At 34.8% G+C, this 22,610-nt stretch overlaps 1 protein-coding gene across 3 annotated transcripts in view; it reads left to right on the top strand.

The window, feature by feature from the left end:
• Positions 1 to 22,610, top strand: part of LOC114337816 (relaxin receptor 2) — an 800,386-nt gene that overhangs the window by 577,072 nt on the left and 200,704 nt on the right. The gene's annotated exons all lie outside the window — the stretch shown is intronic.

The raw sequence follows: 22,610 nt of genomic DNA, 5'->3' as shown, positions 1-22,610 counted from the left end.
GGAAACCAGAATGAGGAAGGAAGGTAGTTATAAGGGGTCAAATTTCCGTTTTTTATTATTTTTTTTGTGACGCTCATGATCGAGATAGCGCGCCAAAATTTGGGAATAAGTAGGTCATGACGTAACTACTAATAAAATATAAGGGGTTTTTTGCGACGTTCGTGATTGAGATAGTGCACCAAAATTTGGGAATAAGTAGACCATGACATAAGTAAGTAACATTCCCAGAGGCGGAAACCAGAGTGGCGGACGAGGGTAGTTATAAGGGGTAAAAGTCGCGGTTTTTATTATTTTTCTTTGTGGCGCTCATGATGGAGATAGTGCACCAAAATTTGGAAGTAAGTAGGTTATGACGTAACTAAGTAAAATCTTCAGGGGCGGAACGCTGCTTGGGGTACAAAGGGGTGGTAGGCAGGGGTGAGTATAAAAATATATAGGGGTTTTTTTGCCGTTCGTGATCGAGAGAGTGCACCAAAATTTGGGACTATGTTAATCATGACATTACTAAGTAAAATCTCCAGGGGCGGAACGCTGCGTGGGGGACAAATGTTGTACCAGGTCACAAAAAAAATAATACACACTGCGACTTTGACCCCTTAAAACTACCCTCATCCCAACTCTGGTTTCCGGCTTTGGGGATTTTACTTAGCTAAGTCATGGTCTACTTATTTCCAAATTTTGGTGCATTATCACAATCTAGCACGTCGCAAAAAACCCCTTATATTTTTTATATTGACACCTACCCCCACCCCTTTATCGGCCACGCAGCGTTCCACCCCTGGAGACTGTATTTAGTTACCTCATGACCTACTTATTCCCAAATCTTGGTGCACTATCTCGATCATGAGCGTCACAAAAAAAAATAATAAAAACGGAGATTTTGACCCCTTAAAACTACCCTCATGCCCAACTATGGTTTCCGGCTCTGATGATTTTACTTAGTTATGTCATGGTCTACTTATTCCCAAATTTTGGTACACTCTCTCAATCACGAACGTCGCAAAAAAACCCCTTATATTTTTTGTATTCACCCCTGCCCCACCCCTTTGTCGGCCACGCAGCGTGCCACCGCTGGATATTTTACTTAGTTACGTCATGACCTACTTATTCCCAAATTTTGGTGCACTCTCTCGATCATGAGCGTCACAAAAAAAATAATAAAAACGGCGAATTTGACCCCTTATAACTACCCTCATCCCCAACTCTGGTTTCCGGCTCTGGGGATTTTACTTAGTAATGTCATGATCTACTTATTTTCAAATTTTGGTCCACTATCTCAATCACGAACGTCGCAAAAAACCCTTTATATTTTTTATATTCACCCCTACCCCCACCCCTTTGTCGGCCACGCAGCGTTCCGCTCCTAGAGATTTTACTTATTCAATTCAATTCAATTCAGTTTATCGATGTCAATATACAAAGTATTTACATAAGTCACTTAGTTATGTCCATGACCTACTTATTCCCAAATTTTGGTGCACTATCTCGATCATGAGTGTCACAAAAAAAAAGAATGTGTGTGTACTTTGTACGCACGTAAGAAGTTATACTTCTATTATATGATTATATGATTATAAACGAAATTAATATACTTTTTATTTATATTTTATTTAAATATTAAATTAATTTATACTTACTACTTCTCAAACATTTTTATTAAAACAGTGCCAAAAAACACATTAAAAATGCCACAAATGATTTCTGAACATTAATTGTCGGAAAAATTTTTAACTAAATACGTATTTTCTGAAAATAAAATTATATAATAAATATACTTACAATCATAAAATGTATAAAAAAAAAATAAAAAAAATAAAAGTTTCTATTGGGATTCGAACCAACTTACCACGCGGGTGGTATTTGCGTTGTATTGGAATTCACCCGCATTAAAACTTCGCCACAGAGACAGCTTGTCATTATGTGCGAAGATCGTCTAACTAAACAGATTAACCTTTTGACATTTTTAACTTATGTAAATCAAATTATTTTGATTTTGAATTGAAATGATTTAGAATTGAAAAAATACAACAAAACATAGAGTAAGAAGACAATATATTAGGTGAATATTGATAGAAATTTTGATGGTAATCAAATTATGTAAATAAAAGTATTACATACTACTTATGTATTTTGGTAGGTTCAAGGTAGGTATCGGAGCCCGTATAACGACTAATAAATTTCGCAATCACATGCGTCGTGCAAAGTGGCTATGTTCAAATATCATAACAAAATTTGATCAACTATTTATAAAACACTTACCAGTGAAAGATTCTTTAGCTTTGAATAAGCGAAATCTGCGGCACTCATACTAGGCACAGTTTGATGAGCTTTCACATTGGCATGCAACAATCATCTCTTCTATGTAAATAAGTCCAAAAATATAATATGAAAACTATTTAAAAAGGCAGTATAACCATTAACTAACTTTTTGTTTGTTGTTTCTCTTGCTACAAATTTTAAAACGCAACAAGCATACATTATAACCAAACCATGCACAGTCCCACAGCTGTGCCACAGCTGCCATATTGGATAATTTTTGTCATGTCATTTGAACATCCAATCAGAACAAAGTTATAATGCGCATGCGCCCGGTCGCTAGGTTTTCCCATATAAAATTTCACTGTCATTACGCCCGTAAAAAAGTATAACTTCAAAAAATAATAAAAACCGCGACTTTGACCCCTTATAACTACTTCTTCTTCTTCTTCTTAAGGTGCCGAGACCGCTTGTCGATCGTTGGCTCTCATGTTGTGCAGCATATTAACAATCATTGTCTTATTTACAGCCGCACGAAATAGTTCAGTGCTAGTTTTCCCAAACCATTGGCGTAGGTTTTTAAGCCAAGAAGTTGTACGGCGGCCCACACTTCTTTTTCCCATTATTTTACCTTGCATGACAAGGTGAAGTATGTCATATTTTTCTGGGTGACGCATTATATGACCAAAGTATTCCAATTTGCGCCTTTTAACCGTGTTCACTACTTCGCAACTTTTATTCAAACGTTGCAAAACCCTTTCGTTTGTGACTCTTTCTACCCAACTGATCTTCAGAATACGGCGGTAGACCCACATTTCAAATGCTTCTAGGTTTTTTAAAAGTGATTCTGTCAGTGTCCATGCTTCAACCCGTAAAGTAGTACTGGGAATATATAACATCGGACCATTCTTATGCGAAGTTCCAAATTTAGATCATGACTGCACAGGATTTTCTTAAATTTCATAAAACTTGTTCTTGCTTTGGCAATTCTACTTTTTATTTCTGTACTAGGGTTCCAGCCTTCATTAATATGAGTACCCAGATATACAAGATTACTTACTCGTTCAATTGAGTCATTACCGATTGTTACGTTATAGTTATTATTATTTACGGCTGCCTGTTTACTAATAACCATAAACTTTGTTTTTCTTGCGTTGAGTTTGAGTCCATATATCGCGCAGAATGCCACCATTCGATTCAATAACGCTTGAAGATGTTCAATTGATCCAGTCAGCAACAAGGTGTCATCTGCGTATCTGATATTGTTCATAAGCATACCATTAATGAGTATTCCCTCTTTTGCGTTTTCCAAGACTTCATTTAAGATTGTTTCAGCGTAAAGATTAAACAACATTGGTGACAATATACAGCCTTGTCGAACTCCGCGCTTGATTTTTACTTCTTCAGAGCACTGATTCGCAACCCTAATACATGCAGCCTGGCCCCAATACAAATTTGCGATTATTCTAATGTCCCTACCGTCCAGACCGGTAGTTTTGAGAATATGTAGCATTTTTTCATGGCGAACTTTATCAAAGGCCTTTTCAAAATCAATCGCGCACATGAAAACGTCATGATTTACATCTCTGCATCTCTGAATTAAAACTTGGGTTGCGAATAGTGCATCACGCGTTCCAAGGCCACAGCGAAAACCGAATTGAGTACTTGAGATTCTTTCCTCAATTTTTCTATATGTTCTTTGATGAATGATTCTAAGAAACGTTTTCAATACATGACTCATTAGGCTGATGGTGCGATAGTCGCTGCATTTTGTGGCTCTGTGTTTTTTTGGTAGTACAACAAATGAGGATTTAAGCCAATCTTTAGGAATTTTTCCGCTTTCATAGATTAAGTTGAACAATTTCGTAAGTATCTTAATGCCCTCGACACCTAAAAGCTTTAGTGTTTCTACGTAAATCCCATCTGGTCCGATCGCCTTCCCGTTTTTTGCGTTCTTTATAGCGTATTGCACTTCTTCCTTAGATATTGGAGGACCGCTTATGTCATTTAGCGTTTCTAGTTCGCTTCTTTCATCATCGAATAATTCCTTTATATATTCTGTCCATCGTATTAGTTGACCTTCGATATCGATTATAATTTTTCCGTTTTTATCTTCGATTAGTGGAGGATTACATTTTTTATTCAGTCCTGCAACTTCTTTCAGTTTTTTGTGCATATTGAATGCGTCATAGATACGCTCGTAGTTCTCAATTTCTTTACATTGTTGTTTATGCCACTCTGATTTAGCTGATCTTATTTTTCTTCGACTTATAACTACCCGCGGCCCCAACTCTGGTTTCCGGTCATTGGTGAAAGTCATTTACACAACTAATTCAACATATCCCCGTATAGTTTTTCCATATTACTTATCACGCACAAAATCCGCTTCTATCTCTCCGACTATAATTCAGGCCTACTGAATTATTTAAGTGTATCTTTGTCCCAACATCCGTTTGGCTTGCTTTTTTAGAAGCCACGGAGGTAACCAGATTTTGTAGGTAACCAGAAAAATAGTCCCAATAAGGTTTTTAATTTAATATTATTTTATACACTAAGCATCAAAATTAACGCACCACCTTAAAAATGGGATATTTTTGACGTTTCGTATTTCCTAAACCTGTTGTCCGATTTGAGTGATTTTTTAGTATATTATAGCTTTATTCTTCAACAATATCGATGTAATAATATTATCGCTAAAGAGATAAGTGTCATTGTATACCGGGTGTAACAATGATAGTGTGTTTTTTCCTTAAATTTTGGAAAACCCTGTGGAATATTCTAGCGTATATAAAATATTGAAATTAAAACTCAACTGTAGCCTTAGGCTTTCTTAACATTTTACTTTTTGATTCATTTGATTATGTTGGATAATAAAAAAGTTGGGTACTTTAACAACTAGCAATGTTATTCATCAATACAGGGTATTTGTAAATAAGTGCGAAAAACTTTAAGGGGTAATTTAGACCAATCAAGTTAGTAAAAAATAAGCCGTTTTTCGACATAACTGAAAAGACGAGGTTTGACAGTTGAAATGTGTAGTATGAGATATTACAAAAAGGCTACCATCTTGGGATTCATCAATTTTTTAGTGGAACATTTTTTAAATAAACAATCAAAACGTCAAACTTAGTTTTTTGCTCATAACTTAAAAACTTGTTTATTTAGAAATTTGACGTCCACAGGTAACTTTTTCAGAAAAAAAAGATACATCGAATGAGATACACCAAATTAAAATCGGTTAATAAACAAAAAAGTTATTGCAAAACGGACGACAAAATCACTGTTTGTGAATATTTTTAATAACAATTTTATTGTTTATTGAAATATGTTTAAATATACCTAAGCTTGAGGGCATTATGGTGTTTGAATGGTGTGCAAAAAATGGTCCAGATCTGTTAAATAGTTTTTGCAAAATTTAATTTGTTTTTAAATTTTTTTGAAAAACGAGCTAAGTTCTGAGGCTGGTCCAGTTAATATGGCTGAATGTATCTCAATAATCAGGGACTCATTTCCTTCGTTAAGATGTATACTAATACCGTATGAAAAAAAAGTAAAAAAAATTACACGTACGTACACAAAATTATTTGTTAATAAATAGCAGTTTTTAAGCTTATAAACAATTACAATAATTTCCTAGAAATTAGATCAAATTAAATGGCAATAAAAAATACTGAAAGCTGGTTAAAATACACAACTTCTAAAAAAAATTTTTAGGTCCTATGACCGATGGGGTCTGAGATAGCCCCTTTTTTTGAAAAAACCACTGTTACGTTAATTAACAACACTAAGATCTGAATCTTTTATAAGAAAAGTCAAAGTTTTTAACAAAGTTTTTTGCAAGAGAAAATGTTAAAAATTGTTGAAACAGTATTGTTATAAAAGAAGAGTATTTTGCGTTCCGACTAAAGTAAAAAAAAATGATGGGCGCAGCCGAATGAGAATAAATTCGCGGACTAGCATTCGCTAGCGCTAGACCGTTGCAGCCCATTTTTAACATTGACAGTATACCGGATTTGAAGCTTAATATTATATTTATATATTTTGGTAGAAACTTGAATTTTATGAATATTATTATGTTGCACATTTATTTAGTAAAATTATATTTTAAATAAATAATTTAAAAAATAACAATAAAAAGGCCACAAAGTCAAAATATGCAACAGAAAAAAAGTTACGCGACCTTATAGACGAGTGGTACGTGGTACTCCCCCCAAAAAAACGCTCATTTCTCGAGATATCAACCACGGTGTGGTGAATGGCTAATTTTGGTCTTACTTTATACTTTTTATGGTGCTGAAAACGAAAATGAGTTTTATTTTGAATTTTAGATGGGGAAACATTGTCAAAATCGCAATTTTACCCTAAAAATAAAAAAAATGAAATCACGTTTTCCTTAAAATTAAAAGTTACACCACTTTTTTTCTATAAAACATTTTGTTCTCTGTACTCTTGATTTTAACTTAAAATTAATTAAACAGCTAAATTTCAAATGTTGTTACTAAACTTTTGCGATTAAACTTTGCAATTCAAGAATCTGCAACTTTTACTTCAAACAATTTATAACTTTCTTTATGGCAAGACAGAAATATTGAAGCAGGTCCCATTGTCTTCAGAAAGGTGAGAAATATATACTATAAAAATATCAGAAAAAAATATTACAATGGAACAGAGATGTAGCAAATTAAACTCAAAAAAACGTGATTTTTTTTATTTTTAGGGTACAGTTGCGATTTTGATAATGTTCCCCCACGTAAAATTCAAAACAACCCTAATTTTAGTTTTGAGCACCATCAAAAATATAAAGTATGACCAAAATTAGTATCAGTATCTCGAGAAATAAGCTTTTTTTGGGGTGTGCCGCTCGTCTATAAAGTCACATAACATTTTTTCTATTGCATATTTTAAATTAAATTTTTTTGGAAAACTTCTTCATAAATTATATTTTATTTCTGTGTTAATTAAAATTATAAACTAAAAAGTTTGTCACTCAACTTTTTTAAGTAAACATGAAAGTAACGAAATCTGACGACAAAATGTTTAAAAATTAACAACTTCTCTTTTAACGTGTTGAGTCATTTTGGACAAATCTCATTGTTATCTAAATGCTTCATAGATAACACAGTATAATTTTCAAAAGGATATATTTACAGCGACCAAAAATACAGCGAGTTAAAATTGAAAAATCATCAAAATTAATTTTTCGCATTTTTGCATAAAATTTGATTTTTGAACATGTTCCACTAATTCTAGAAAAAAATTAACTCCATATTCGGATTCAGAGACCTCGAAAACATAAGGAATGACGAAAATTTGTTATTCACCTTAAAGTGGATTTTTGTGGGCGGGATAACGTAATTTTAATAGATGCTGCCGCATGCCGGTCGCCAACCGCGCCCACTATTCAGTCAGTCGACTACGCCCGCTATTTTTTACTTTAGTCGGAACGCAAAATACTCTGTGTTTATAACACTCCTATTTAAACAATTTTTAACATTTTTTCTTACTAAAAACTTTGTTAAAAACTTTGACTTTTTTATAAAAGATTGGTTAATTTCAGCTCTTAGTGTTGTTAATTAACGTAACAGTGATTTTTTCAAAAAAAAAGGGGCTATCTCAGACCCCAAGGGTCGTAGGACCTAAAATTTTTTTTTGAAAGTTGTGTATTTTAACCAGCTTTCCGTATTTTTTACTGCCATTTAATTTGACCTAATTTCTACGAAATTATTGTAATTGTTTATAAGCTTAAAAACTGCTATTTATTAACAAATAATTTTGTGTACGTATATGTAATTTTTTTTATTTTTTTTTTCACAAGCTGTACATATAATACATCTTAAAGAAGGAAATGAGCCCCGGATTATTGAGATACATTCAGCCATATTAACTGGACCAGCCTCAAAAATTAACTCGTTTTTCAAAAAATTTTATAAACAAATTCAATTTTACGAAAACTATTTAACAGATCTGGACCATTTTTTGCAAACCATTCAAACACCATAGTGCCCTCAATTTTGGGTATATTAAAACGTATTTTAACAAACAATAAAATTGTTATTAACTATATTCAAAAACAATGATTTTGTCATCCGTTTTACAATAACTTTTTTGTTTATTAACCGATTTTTATTTAGCGTATCTCATTCGATGTATCTTTTTTTTCTGAGAAAGTTACCTGTGGACGTCAAATTTCTAAATAAACAAGTTTTTAAGTTATGAGTAATAAACTAAGTTTGACGTTTTGATTGTTTATTTAAAAAATGTTCCACTAAAAAATTGATGAATCCAAAGATGGTAGTCTTTTTGTAATATCTCATACTACACATTTCAACTGTCAAACCTCGTCTTTTCCGTTATGTCTAGTAAAAACCTAACTTGATTGGCCTAATTCTGCATGAAAAAATAATGACCGTTTGCATTATAAACATATTATGTCCGCAAATGCTTTGTTTCCGAGATACGGGATGTTGAATTTCTTTTTACAAACTGACGATTTATTTATTGCTCTAAAACTGGTTGAGATATGCAAAAGAAATTTGGTAGGTTTTAAGGGGTAGTTATTGCGCATTTTTCGACATATAATTAAGAATTTTATATTCACCATTGGCGTGCATACCGGTATAAACATTTTAGATATGCATGCCAATGGTGAATATAAAACTCTTGATTGTATATCAAGAAATGCGCAATAACTACCCCTTAAATCCTACCAAATTTCATTTTCATATCGCAACCAGTTTTAGAGCAATAAATAAATCGTCAGTTTGTAAAAAAGAATTCAACATCCCGTATCTCGGAAACAAAGCATTTGCGGACATATGATTATAAAGCAAATGGTCATTATTTTTTCATGTAGAATTACCCCTTAAAGTTTGTCGCACTTATTTAGAAACACCCTGTATTGCTGAATAACATGGCTAGTTGTTAAAGTACCTAACTTTTTTATTATTCCACACAAGTGAATGAATCAAAAAGCGAAATGTTAAAAAAGCCTAAGGCTACACTTAAGTTTTAATTTCAGTATTTTATATACGCTAGAATATTCCACAGGGTGTTCCAAACTTTGAGGAAAAAACACACTATCATTATTACACCCGGTATACAGTGACACTTACCTCTTTAGCAATGATATTATTACATCGATATTCTTGAAAAATAAATATCTTCTTCTTCTTCTTTAAGTACCGTGCCCAAATTTTTAGGCGTGGGTAGCTTCCATAACAATTTGCCGATATCGTTCTCGATCTTGTGCGGCATGTAACAATTGATCTGCTGATAAGCCAGTCCATTGACGAAGGTTTCGGAGCCATGCATATTTCTTTCGACCAATTCCTCTTTTTCCGTGGATCTTTCCATTGAGTATTAACTGCAGCATCCTGTATCTGCTACCTCTCATTATATGCCCCAGATATTCAAGTTTTCTCTTTTTTATCATCTTCATTAAGTCACCTTCGCCTTGACCTACTCGGTTTAAGACTTCTCTGTTTGAAATGCGTTGAACCCAAGATATTCTGAGCATTCTACGATACGACCACATCTCAAAGGCTTCTGATTTGTTCATCATGTTAACCTTCATGATCCAGGTTTCACATCCATATAGTAATACAGGATACACATAACATTTTAGGAACTTGATTCTTAGTTGTAAGTTCAGCTGAGAGTTGCTCAGAATAGATCTAAGTTTCATAAATGCTCCTCTTGCAATTTCTATACGAGTTTTAATTTCTTCATCCGGATTTAGTGTCTCGTTTATCCAACATCCTAGGTATTTAAAATGGTTAACTTTTGTTATTGATTCATCATTGACAATAAGTTGCATAGGGCCGACGTCTTGTTTACTAACCACAAGTAACTTTGTCTTTGTTGCATTTATGTTAAGTCCGTTATTGGATCATTCTCTAGTGACTCGATCTATAAGGAATTGAAGATCTTCGATATTTTCAGCCATGATCGCGGTGTCGTCTGCATATCTGATGTTGTTAATAGTTTCTCCCCCGATTCGAACTCCACATTATTAAAAAACACACTATCATTATTACACCCGGTATACAGTGACACTTACCTCTTTAGCAATGATATTATTACATCGATATTCTTGAAAAATAAATATATAATATACTAAAAAAATCACTTAAATCGGATAACAGGTTTGGGAAATACGAGCCATCAAATATGTCCCATTTTTACGTGGTGCGTTAATTTTGATGCTTAATGTATTTTATTAGATTGAAAACTCTGACTTGTTTCTAGCGGATGTCGTTAAGACACACGTGCCATTTAGTCAGAGGCGTAGCTACCGCCGTATCAGCCGTATCAATTATACGGGGCCCCCAACATTCAGGGGCCCCAACGAGGTATGTCGAAACAAAATTCCATTTTAAAAAAATTGAACAAAATATTCTACAATTATTATATCACTATTAAAACGCTTTGAAACAGGGTATATTGTTTGGATATCGACACTTTCGTGTAAATGGATTCTTTATCTATATGAACTTTATTTATGTACAGGTACCTATCTATTTTTTGCCGCTGCCGTTCCATAACAACAGAGCTTTTTTGTTTTCAAAGCTACTTTTTATTGTCTATTTACCGTTGGCTCTGTGTGAGACATTGTATAATTTATAATGAGAAATTGCAATATTTGTAATCGCTTTACCTTTGAATATTTGAAACACTGTCTATTGTTTGCGTATATTTTTCGTGTAATCTGTTCTTTATCTATAAAATTATTGTGTTTAGGTATATCTTATTGCCGGTCACTCACCGTTAAAGAACAGCTTCTTTGTTTACGCTTATTTTGAATGCCGATTCATCCTTAGCTTAAAAAAACTGAATCTGTTTTCAAACAATGAGTCTCAACAATTCAAATCTATTTTTCGACTTTGGTTTATTATGTATTTTTAATTTGAGAAAAATTTTCAAAAAAACACTGGAAACAAAAACGAAAACTGGTACGTTTATTCCAGAGATGAATCGATTTCATCAATTGCGATTTTCTAGTACCGGTCATATGCGTACGTTTTGGGTAAGTCAACGGTTATTTTATCGCATTATTTTTGTGTCTTTAATTTTGAGGCATTTTTGACACTAGATTATTAAATTATAAGTCATTCTAGTACTAAAAGTTACTCTTGCTTTAAGTTCGTAAAACACACCGTTTTTTTTGAAAATTTTTTGAAATTTCGTTCAAAATCAAAAAAAGAAATTTTCAAATCGATTTCTCTAGAAAACGGTGTATTCTACCGTCTAAAGTAAGAGTAACTTTTAGTACTAGATTACCTCACAATTTAATAATCCAGTGTCAAAAATGCTTTAAAATTAAAGACAAAAAATTATGCGACAAAATAACCGTTGCCCTACTCAAAGGGGACACATATGACCGGTACTAGAAATTCGCAAGCTATGAAATCGATTTGTCTCTGGAAGATAAATAGGCGTACCAGTTTTCGTTTTTCTAAAAAGAAGTGTTCTAGAGGTATTTAAAAAAAACTAATTAAAAGACACCATTTTCAAAGAACTCCAGATTTCTTAGGAAGCATTTTCGGAGTAGGTGATTTGGGTTAAACCTTAATAATTTGAGCCCAACTATCTACAGTTAAAATATTTCCAATAATTAATGAAACACCCTGTATTGTTTTGTTTTATTTTATTATCTTTTATTTTGTAATAATATTGACAATTTATGTAATTTAAGTAAACTGTATATGTTGGTGGTTTTTTCCTACTCCTTGTAAGCTTTGTCCATAAAATTATAAAATTTTCAGTGACAATAAAGCATATTTATATTCTATACTACGAGGCATAAGTTAGGGATATAGAAAATTATGCTCATTTTCATAGTTGTTTTTTCGTGAACATATTAACGGATTCCGCTAATTTTTTTATTCTTTTAGATTTTTCTTTAGTATTTAGACAGTTGTGCAAAGGTTTACTCAAACTTCTTTTTTTGTACTTATACCGGGTGAAAGAAAAGAAGTGTTTTTCTTATGTTAAGTTTGAGACACCCTGTAGGGAGAACGAGGTACAAATGTAAGTATACATCGGAATCATATTGTAGTCTTATATTTTGAGAATATTTTGGCGTTTGAATGTCTCTGTTATCTTTAGATACAAATTAAATATACAGTTTTGTAGTTTAACGTGTGTGTTTTAACCGAAACAAAAGTTTGAGACATACTGTGGGAGAAAAAGGTACAAAGATACATCGATATTATGTTGTAGTCTCACATCTTGTGAACATTTTATTTTTTAAATTTCGCTTATATCTTTAATAACAAAGAAACAAACGGTTTTACTTTTTAATATGACATGTGTTTTAACTGATGACATTCGATAAGTGAGGTGGCTATGTCTTATCATATCACTAACTTGAAATTATTTCCTATATACATAGAGTGTTCAAATAAAAAATATGTGTAATTTACCCCTCGCTATTTAAAGAGCATCCACCTAGACACCAAATCCGTACTTAATGTCAAGGAAAGTCTTCCCCAAAACATCACAGAACCTCCATTAAACAATCTCGTCTCTCTTATATTGCGCTGTGCATACCGCTTACCTAGTCGACAAATAACTCTTAGGTGTCGAGAAGAACTGTTTATGTTATATGCCTTTCTGTTTTTAAAGTTTTGTTAACTGTTATTTTTTATTGTTAATTTAGTTTTGTTTTAGTTAAAACACATTCATGTTAAAGAGTAAAACCACCTATTTTCTTTGTTTGTAAAGATATCAAGGTGTTTCAAAAAAAAAATGTTCACAAAACATAAGACTACAATACGATTCCGATTTATACTCACATTTTTGTACCTCGTCCTCCGTGTCTCAAACTTCACATAAGAAAAACATTTTATTTCTTCAAACGAAGTTCGAGTAAACCTTTGCACAACTGCTTAAATATTAAAGAAAAATCTAAAATAATAATAAAGAATGTGTGTGTACTTTGTACGCACGTCAGAAGTTATAATTCTGTTATATAATTTTACAGAAATAAATATAATTAACAGGTTATTTGTATTTTATTTAAATATTAAACTAACTTTCTTACCTACCACTTTAAAAAAATTATTAAAACGATACCAAAAATTAAAAAAAAAGAATATGAATGAACCCGGGACCTCTCGATCTCCGGTCACACGCTCTCTCACTGAGCTATATTCCCTTCGCCTTGACAAGGTTACAAGATTTCTCATACATACTGACAAATTTAATAGACCAAGTGAATATACAAAAATACTTTAAATATACTTACTATTATTATAAAATATCTTATTCCCGAGGAAGACAAATCCAAAGACACAAAAATTATAATAAATAATACATTTACTAAAAACACTATATCCATTTAATGATTTATTTGCGCTGATAGCGCTGATACATACATATTATCTTGAAAGATTGGCAACGAACTACATACAGTCTGTGTGTGCATGCGCGCGGTATTATAAAATTTCACTCTCGATCGTAAAGAAGTATAACTTCAAAAAAAAATAGCGGTATCCGTTAATCTCTTCACGAAAAAATCAACTTTGAAAATGAGCATAATTTCTATATCCCTAACTTATGAAGGGCAGTGTATTTTATACAAGCGTTTTTGCTTCTTTTGTTAAACATTTTTTTAGCATTATGCCAAATCAGTGGTAAAAGAGGGCCCCTCGACAAACTTTGATATGGGGCCCCTGTGGGGCTAGCTACGCCACTGCATTTAGTTATAAAGAGATAGCTACAAATGCATTCTCTGACGATAAACTAAAAAGTTTTGAAACCGGTCAAAGTGCTTGTAGAGCTCTCTGAACGAACTGAAATATAAGACGGCTTTGGTTTCACGGTAACGGTGAAATTGTCACCAAATTCATAAAAAATGTTAGTCCCTTTCGCAGATGATTGACATTTAACGGCATCCTAAGTTTGCCGTGATAGGTCGTTACCGTCACGCATTTGCCGTGGTTGGTAGTTATCATCACGCATTCAAAATTTTGCATTTCGCATCAATGAACCGACAATGGAACATAAACGAAATGCAGAATACAGAGAAACATTAATAGTGGAGTCACTGAAGGTTTTCACCTCCGATTTCGTTGAACCTTCATCGATTTTCATGAAAATTGGTGAGTCGTTAGAAGATAATTCAAGGAACAAAGGTGACATAATGTTAACTTGCGCTTTTACCCTGGGGGTGGTTGCCACTTCTTCTCGGGGGTGAAATTTTTTTATTAAAAATAATACCAGAAATCGATAGAGGGGCAAATTCTAGGCAAAATTTGTTATATAAAGTTATTAACATAAATCAATACTTTTTGAGTTATTAAATATCAAAGATTTTATTTTATTTTTTCTTTAAAAAATGCATGTTTTAAAGTTGTTTTTCACGTATTACTCAAAAACTATAAGCTTTTGTAAAAAAGCTATTCCTACCAAAATTAAAGATAATAAAAAATTTAATACACTCCCTACTTAAAGAACTAAACTAGTGTTATTTTAAAGTGAGTTATGAGTAATTGAATGCATATTTTTTTCGACGAGTACTCAAATCTAAGTATTCAAGCTTACATAACGGGAAAACGATGCATTTTATAGAATATACTTGTTAAGCACTTGTCAAAGTACTTCGGAATACCTATCAAATGAGCTTCAGTAGAAGTTAATAGCATCAAAATTAAGCAAGTTATGATGAAAATAAGAGAACCCTTTCGATTTTTTTAGGAAAAAGTTAAAAACTAAACATACGCCATTTCCGCAAAAATTAAAATTTGTAGTAATCCTCACAAGAATTTCTTTATGTTATCATACTTAATTATTTCAACAAATTTGACCGGTTTAGAATGCATATTTTTGAAAAAAAGGTATAATTTAAAAAAATCAGAATTTTTAGAATTATCGTACTTTTCATTTTCTTTTGATAATAACTCCAAAAATACTCTCTCTCTCCTGTCGTTTCCCCATTACTGAGGATCGTGATTTCTTCCAATATTCCTAACAATGTTTCTCCATTGTTCTCCATCTTCTGCTGCTCTAAGAGCTTCGCAGAATGAGTTTCCAGCTGAATGCTTTATTTGGTCAGACCATCTAGTTGGTAATCGTCCTCTTGATCTTCTCCCCGGAATGTTCCCAGAAACAATTAATCTCTCCAAAATGTCGTCACATCTGCGAACTACGTGACCAAAGAACTGCAGAATTCGTTGCAGACATATTGTGGACAGCCTTTTTTTAATATTGAGTTGGTTTAGAATGGAAACGTTTGTCCTATGAGCTGTCCAATGTATGCGCAGCATTCTTCTCCAGCACCACATCTCAAAGGCATCAATTTTTTGGCGCTCGCATGCGCGAAGAGTCCAAGTCTCTGCTCCGTATAGAAATATTGAGAATACAAGGGCATTCACCAGTCTCATCTTGATATTTTGAGAGATAGATCTTTCTTTCCAAACCTTAGTTAGGCGACTCATCGCATTTTTTGCCATACCAATACGTCTCCGAACTTCTGCTTCACAGTTACCATCGTTAGTTATACTAGACCCGAGATAGACAAAAGTGTTTACTATCTGGTATTCCTGTAATATGTCAGTCAGTTGAATAGTGTCAAATCTGTCGACCACCATTATTTTTGTCTTAGCTTTATTGATTTTCAGACCAACTCTATTGCTTTCGTACTCAACTCTTCGCAGAAGATCAAACATTTCTTGCTCATTTACTGCTATAAGTGTAGTGTCATCAGCAAATCTTAAATTGGAGATTTTCTTACCAGCTACTGTTACTCCACCGGCCCATCCTTCTAAAACCATCCTCATGACATGTTCACCATAAATGTTAAATAAGTCAGGTGACAACACGCATCCTTGTCTAACACCTCTCTCGGCCTTGAATTGGTTTGAGAACTTCTGATCTAGTCGTACTGTCGCTATATTAGACTGGTACAGATTTTTAATAAGTGTCACCAGGTGCATTGGTGCACCCATTTCTATTAAAATTGATCACAGATTTATCCAGCTTATACAATCAAATGCCTTTTGGTAGTCAACGAAGCATATAATCATAGGTACTTGAAATTCTCTAGACTTTTCAATGAGTTGTCTCAGGTTCAGGATTTGTTCCCTTGTACCTTTACCCTTTACAAACCCCGCTTGTTCCTGAGTTATTGGGTAATGTAGATATGTTTTTAATCTGTTTTTGATGATATGCAACAAGATTTTACTAGCATGTGTTATTAGTGACAGTGTGCGGTAGTTTTCACATCTGGTAATAGTTCCTTTTTTGTGCAGTGGGATATAAATAATTGAGGTACACCAATCAGATGGCCATTTTCCTGAATTCCAAACAGCGACACAGATATAATGGATGATATGTAATCCTTTGTCAGCTAGTAACTGTAGTATTTCACATGGTATTGAATCAATGCCTGGGGATTTATTTCTCTTTAGTGACTTAATTGCATCTTTGACTTCAGCAAGTAAGACAGTAGGTTCTCTAGGGTAGTCAGAAGGCCACTGATTTTCTGCTGATACCTCGTTATTTTTATATAGCTCGCCACAGTATTTTCGCCATGTTTCCAATATTTCATCAGTATCGGTCTTTAAATTACCTTCCTTATCTATTACAGACCACGCTTGAGGCTTAAATTCTCTGGTAAGGAGTTTGATCTTCTGGAATAAATCCCTCGGTTCATTTCGACAGCCATGTTCCTCTATCTCTCTGCATATTTGAGATATGTAATCAGCTTTATCTTTGCGGCACTGTTTTCTGATTTCTCTCGATAACGCTCTGGCCAAAAATACTCAATATACGTAAAAAATGATAAATAACTAAATTTTAGTTTTTTCTGTAAAAAATACCTTACCCATTTTACTATTTTCTTAGAGTAAAAAGTAACCGAGATAGAAACGTTTAAAATTTCAATTTTGCTGCGAGAACCATGTAACCGGGGCCATTTAACCTTTTATTTTTTTAAAAGTAAGAGGTATAAATGATTATTTTGACGTTTTTTAATAGCTCTTGGAATAAAATTTTAACCAGTTATTAGATGAACTTGCTACTTTAAAATTTAACGGAGTTATTTACAAAAAAAAACAATACCATTTTTTAGAAAATTTTTTAAAAGATACATTTTGAAACATTTTTGGTGCATAAACTTTAATGCTATCAACTTGTTCGAGCACTTATTTGATAGATATTTCAATGAGCTTTGACAAATGTTTAATAAGTTTATGCTATAAAATGCATCATTTTCCCGGTATTTAAGCTTGAATACTTAGATTTGGGTACTCGACGAAAAAAATATATATTCAATTACCTATAACTCACTTTCAGTTAACATTGAAAGGTTTTTCTAGTAAGGAATTTATTTGATTTTTTATTAGCCTCAATTTTAAAAATAATAACTTTTTTATAAAAACTTATAGTTTTTGAGTTATTTATGAAAGATCGGTTAAAAACATGCATTTTTCTCACGAAAAATTAAAATCTTTGATCTTTAATAACTCAAAAAGTTTTGATTTATTTTAATAACTTTATATAACAAATTTTGCTTATAATTTGTCGCTCTATCGAATTGTGGGATTATTTTTTATAAAATAATTTTCACCCCCGAGGAGGGGTGGCATCCACCCCCAGGGTAAAAGCGCAAGTTGGCACCATGTCACCTTTGTTCTTTGAGGTATCCTCTAACCACTCACCAATTTTCGTGCAAATCGATGGAGGTTCAACGAAATCGGAGGTAATAGCTCATATTCACCTTCAGTGACTGCACTATAAAAATATATAGAACAACTTGAACAAACGAACTCTGAAACAGTTTACAATGATATAGAAGAGCTGTGGGAAACGACTGCCAAAATAATAACAAGTCAGCCGACAAGATCTTTGGAAGGAGTAGGCAGAAAAGGGCAAAAACATGGTATGACGAGAAATGTCGGAAACGGCTGGAAAAAAGACAAACAGTAAGGAAGACATGGATACAACTACAAACAGACAAAAGTAAAAAGGAATACGACGACTGCCGAAAAGAAACAAGAAAAATGATACGCACAAAGAAAAGAAACTGCGAACAACAAAAATATGAAGCTATGGAGAGAGACCGATCCAAATCAGACTCCAGAGAATTATATAAAGTAATTTCCACGAGAAAAGAGGACATAGATCCAATTCTATCCATACACTGAGAGACAATCAAGGTCATATGATAATCGACGATAAAGAACTCACAGAAGAATGGAAAGGGTATTTCAGGAACCTTCTAAACATCATACAGGAAGAACAGCACAAAGAAGAGATCTATATCACAGTGGACATGCCCGTCGAGAATCCCAAAAGGCCTTAAATAAGCTGAAAAATCACAAAGCGCCGGGTACGGACGATATAGCAGCAGAACTTCTGAAATATGGTGGAGACCCACTACATTGCCAAATCCACCAGTTAATAACACAAATATGGTTAGAAGAAAGGATACCAGCAAGATGGAAGGAAAACGTCATAGTACCCATCCACAAAAAAGGGGACAAAACAAAATGCGCTAATTATAGAGGAATTTCACTCCTAAAGACGGCATATAAAATCCTCTCAAACATCATTATCAGTAGACTAACCCCCTATGCTGAAAATTTCCTAGGAGAATATCAAGCCGGTTTTAGAGCAAACAGATCCACAATAGATCAGCTATTCTTGCTGAGATAGCTTCTAGAAAAGGGATGGGAGTATAACAGACCCATACATAATCTCTTCATATACTTTCGATAGGCATATGATAGCGTAGAAAGAAGCCAAGTATGGAATGCAATGGCGGAGTTCTCAATACCAAAGAAACTCATTCAGATCACTAAAGTCTGTACGGAGGGTGAAATATCAAAAGTACGTGTAAATAATAAACTGTCTGACAGCTTTGAAATCAACAGTGGACTTAAACAGGGTGATGCGTTATCTCCACTACTTTTTAAACTTGTATTAGAGAAAGCCATGAGGTCTGCCGAAATAAAAACAGAACTGCTATCGGTTCAAGGTCCTAAGTTTTTACTAGCTTACGCAGATGACATTTATCTGGTTGGAGACTCCATCCTATCCACAAAAGCCATTTTCAACAAAGTGGAAGGAGCAACAAGCGAAGTAGGGCTGAGGATTAATGAAGAGAAGACGAAATATATGTGTATAAATAGAACGACACGAAGAGACAGGATAGGACAAAGAGCTACGAACAGAAACGGACGACTACTAAATAGCTACATAGAAAATAACGAAGATACACTTGCAATGGGCCCAGAAGAAACAACACACTTCCCAGGAAATGGACTTCCCACCCATATCGACATCGTTGTGGCCAAAAACCTAGGACTAGAAGCTGAACTAATCACGCTGAACGAAGGAACAACAGATCACAACCCCATTCTACTAGAAATAGGAACATGGGAAGAAACAAACACGCCGAAAAGAATAAAAAAGAAAATAAAGTGGACAAATTACAAAAGATTAGTGAGTGAAGGAATAAATATAGTGCCAGTTATAAATAACCCTCAACAAATAGAAGAAGAAGTCCTAGAGCTAGAAAACATCATCCAAGAAGCAATCAGAAACAGCACAACAGAGGAAGAAGTCGAGATCCACACGGGAAGGTTCAAAGACATACCACAAGAAATACAAGACTTGATAAGGGAAAAAAATAGAGCGAAGCAAATAGCCAGAAGAACAAGAAACCGAGTAGACAAAACCTGGGCAAATACATTAAACAGAGAGGTCAAAACGGCTCTACAGCATCACCGCAGCGAAAAATGGGACAACTTTGTACAAGAGATGGAAGAACTATACTCAAACATGAAAAATGTTTGGAAGCTCCAGAAAATGATGAGAAGCGATAGAAAACCCCATCCCCCCATTACATGGAGAAAACGGTATGGTGTATACAATAGAGGAAAAAGCAGAGGTGATGAGGTCTACACTCGAAAGAGAATACAGGTTAAACTTCCACCAAGACGAAGATGCAGACTTCTTAGAAGAAGTCGAAGAACAAGAAGAAAGACCAGAAGACCCAGAAGACATCATTCCCCCAACATCACCGGAAGAAATCAACGAACACATTAGAAACAGTTCACCGAGAAAAGCGCCTGGTCTAGACAAAATAACAAATAGAGCCCTAAAGTGTTTGCCCATAAGAGCTATAGTGTACTTTACAAACATAGTGAACGCGATATTAAGATACAGAATATTCCCGAACAGATGGAAAGAGGCCCATGTCATTATGATCCCAAAACCTGGCAAGAACCACACATTCCCGCAGAACTACAGGCCAATCAGCTTACTCCCAGCGATCAGCAAGATAGTGGAAAGAATCATTCTCAGCAGACTGCAAGCGGAAACAAACAGATTAGAGATAATCCCAGAAGATCAATTCGGTTTCGCACTCCAGCGAGCTACAAGTACTCAGACTAACTGAGTACATAGCAGCTGGATTCAACGACAAGCAGTACACTGGAGCAGCATTCCTGGACGTAAGCAAAGCTTTCGACAGAGTATGGCATAAGGGGCTCTTATACAAAATGCGAGGTTATGGGTACAGCGGAGCGATGACGAGGCTAATCTCATCTTGCTTAGGCGGCCGGAGCTTCAGGTTTCGGATAGGACAAGTCCTGTCCGAGCTCGGAAGCCCGGAGGCTGGAGTGCCACAGGGAGCGGTCCTGTCACCTCTGCTGTACACAATATACACCGCTGATGTACCTAGAACACCAGGGACCCTTATGAGCCTCTACTCCGACGACACAGCGATAGCGGCCAAACACAGAAACGTAGACATAGCAGCGACCAACCTGCAAACAGCGTTAGAAGACATAGAGGAATGGAGTATAAAATGGAAAATAGCCATCAACTCAGAAAAGACGCAAGCGGTACTATATAAGAAAAGAAGACAACAGCCAGAAGAACAGCTGACGGTGCAGGACAACCCCATCGAGTGGAAAAATGAAGCTAAATACTTAGGAGTCATCATGGACAAAGCATTAACCTTCCAAAAATACGTAGAAGCCACAGTCCAGAAGGCCAACATCGCGAAAGCAACACAAGAGGACTCACAGGCAGAAAAAGTGAACTAAGACTAAAAACAAGGTTAAGATTACTAAACAGCATAATATTACCGGTATTAACATACGCATCTCTCGCATGGGGACAAGTATGTAACACCCACAAAAAGAAGATACAAGCGGTCCACAACACCAGCTTAAGAGAAGCAGCCAGAGTCCCAAGATACGTAGCAGAAAGATTCCTGTTTAGAGAACTTCAACAGGTGAGAGTCACCGAAATGATGACAGATAAGGCAAGGGTCAAATTCGCAGAACTGGAGCACCACCCAAGTCACATACTGCGAGAGATGCTAGGGTATGACGCGTTCCACCGATGGAAGCACAGACGTCCTAAACAGCAAATAGTGGATTAAAGTGAATATAATAAGAGTGACAAAGTAAATAAAAAAGTAAAAGTGATAGTAGTCAGTTCGTAGCTCGAAACTCCAAGTGGCGAAGAAAACACGCAACCCAAGCGTAGGTCCAACATCACGACCAGGTAAGCAAACCAGTAAGAATATAGAGGAAAAGGCGTTAGCCAAACAAAAAAACACAAAAAAACAAAAAAGCGTAAGCCACCAAAAAAATCACAAAAAAAAAAACAAAAAAATCATAAAATTCTTGAGTTCCAAGCCATTGGACTGAGCTCAGTGGGGCTTGGTACAATGACTTCGGGCCCAAGCAAGCAATTTTAGTTCCCGCGGATAAGTAAGTAAGAAGATAAAGGCATAGAGCGCTTCACGCTGGCCTAGTTTTTGCATTCGATTAGGGTACCACATTGGAATCTTATTACCCAGGATTCCATTGTGAAGAGCATTTGGCTACGATAGTTGTGCACTCATCGCGCATCAGCTTGCTATGGGGGGAAAGGGATGGCCTGCGGCATTGGAGCGAGGTGGGGTGATCCTTGTTTTAAACTCGGGTCAAAACACCTCGCCCCAATGAATTGTTACACCCGAATGTACTTTTTCGATAGGGTGGACATCTCCCACAGGTCGGGTTAAATCAAATTGCTTGCTTGCTTGCTACAGGATAGGACAAAATGTGACCGTCAACATCTTCAATTTCGAAAGAGTACAACGTTTTAAGTATCTGGGGGCTGTAATCACAGGTGACAACGATGTTACTGAAGAAATAACAGACAGAATCCAATCAAAATTTTGTCTCAGGAGTGGATTGCAAAATTGGAATCGTCAAAACCGAGAGTGACCTTACTGATTCATTGGTATTATCATCATCAGCATTGGCTCTACAACCCATGGTGGGTCTTGGCCTGTTCAAGAATCAGCTTCCATTCCTTCTTATCCTTCGCCTTGGCTTAAAATTTCG

Source organism: Diabrotica virgifera, chromosome 2 (assembly GCF_917563875.1).
Source record: "Diabrotica virgifera virgifera chromosome 2, PGI_DIABVI_V3a".
Lineage (NCBI taxonomy): Eukaryota > Metazoa > Arthropoda > Insecta > Coleoptera > Chrysomelidae > Diabrotica > Diabrotica virgifera.
This window is presented reverse-complemented; position numbering and strand designations above follow the sequence as displayed.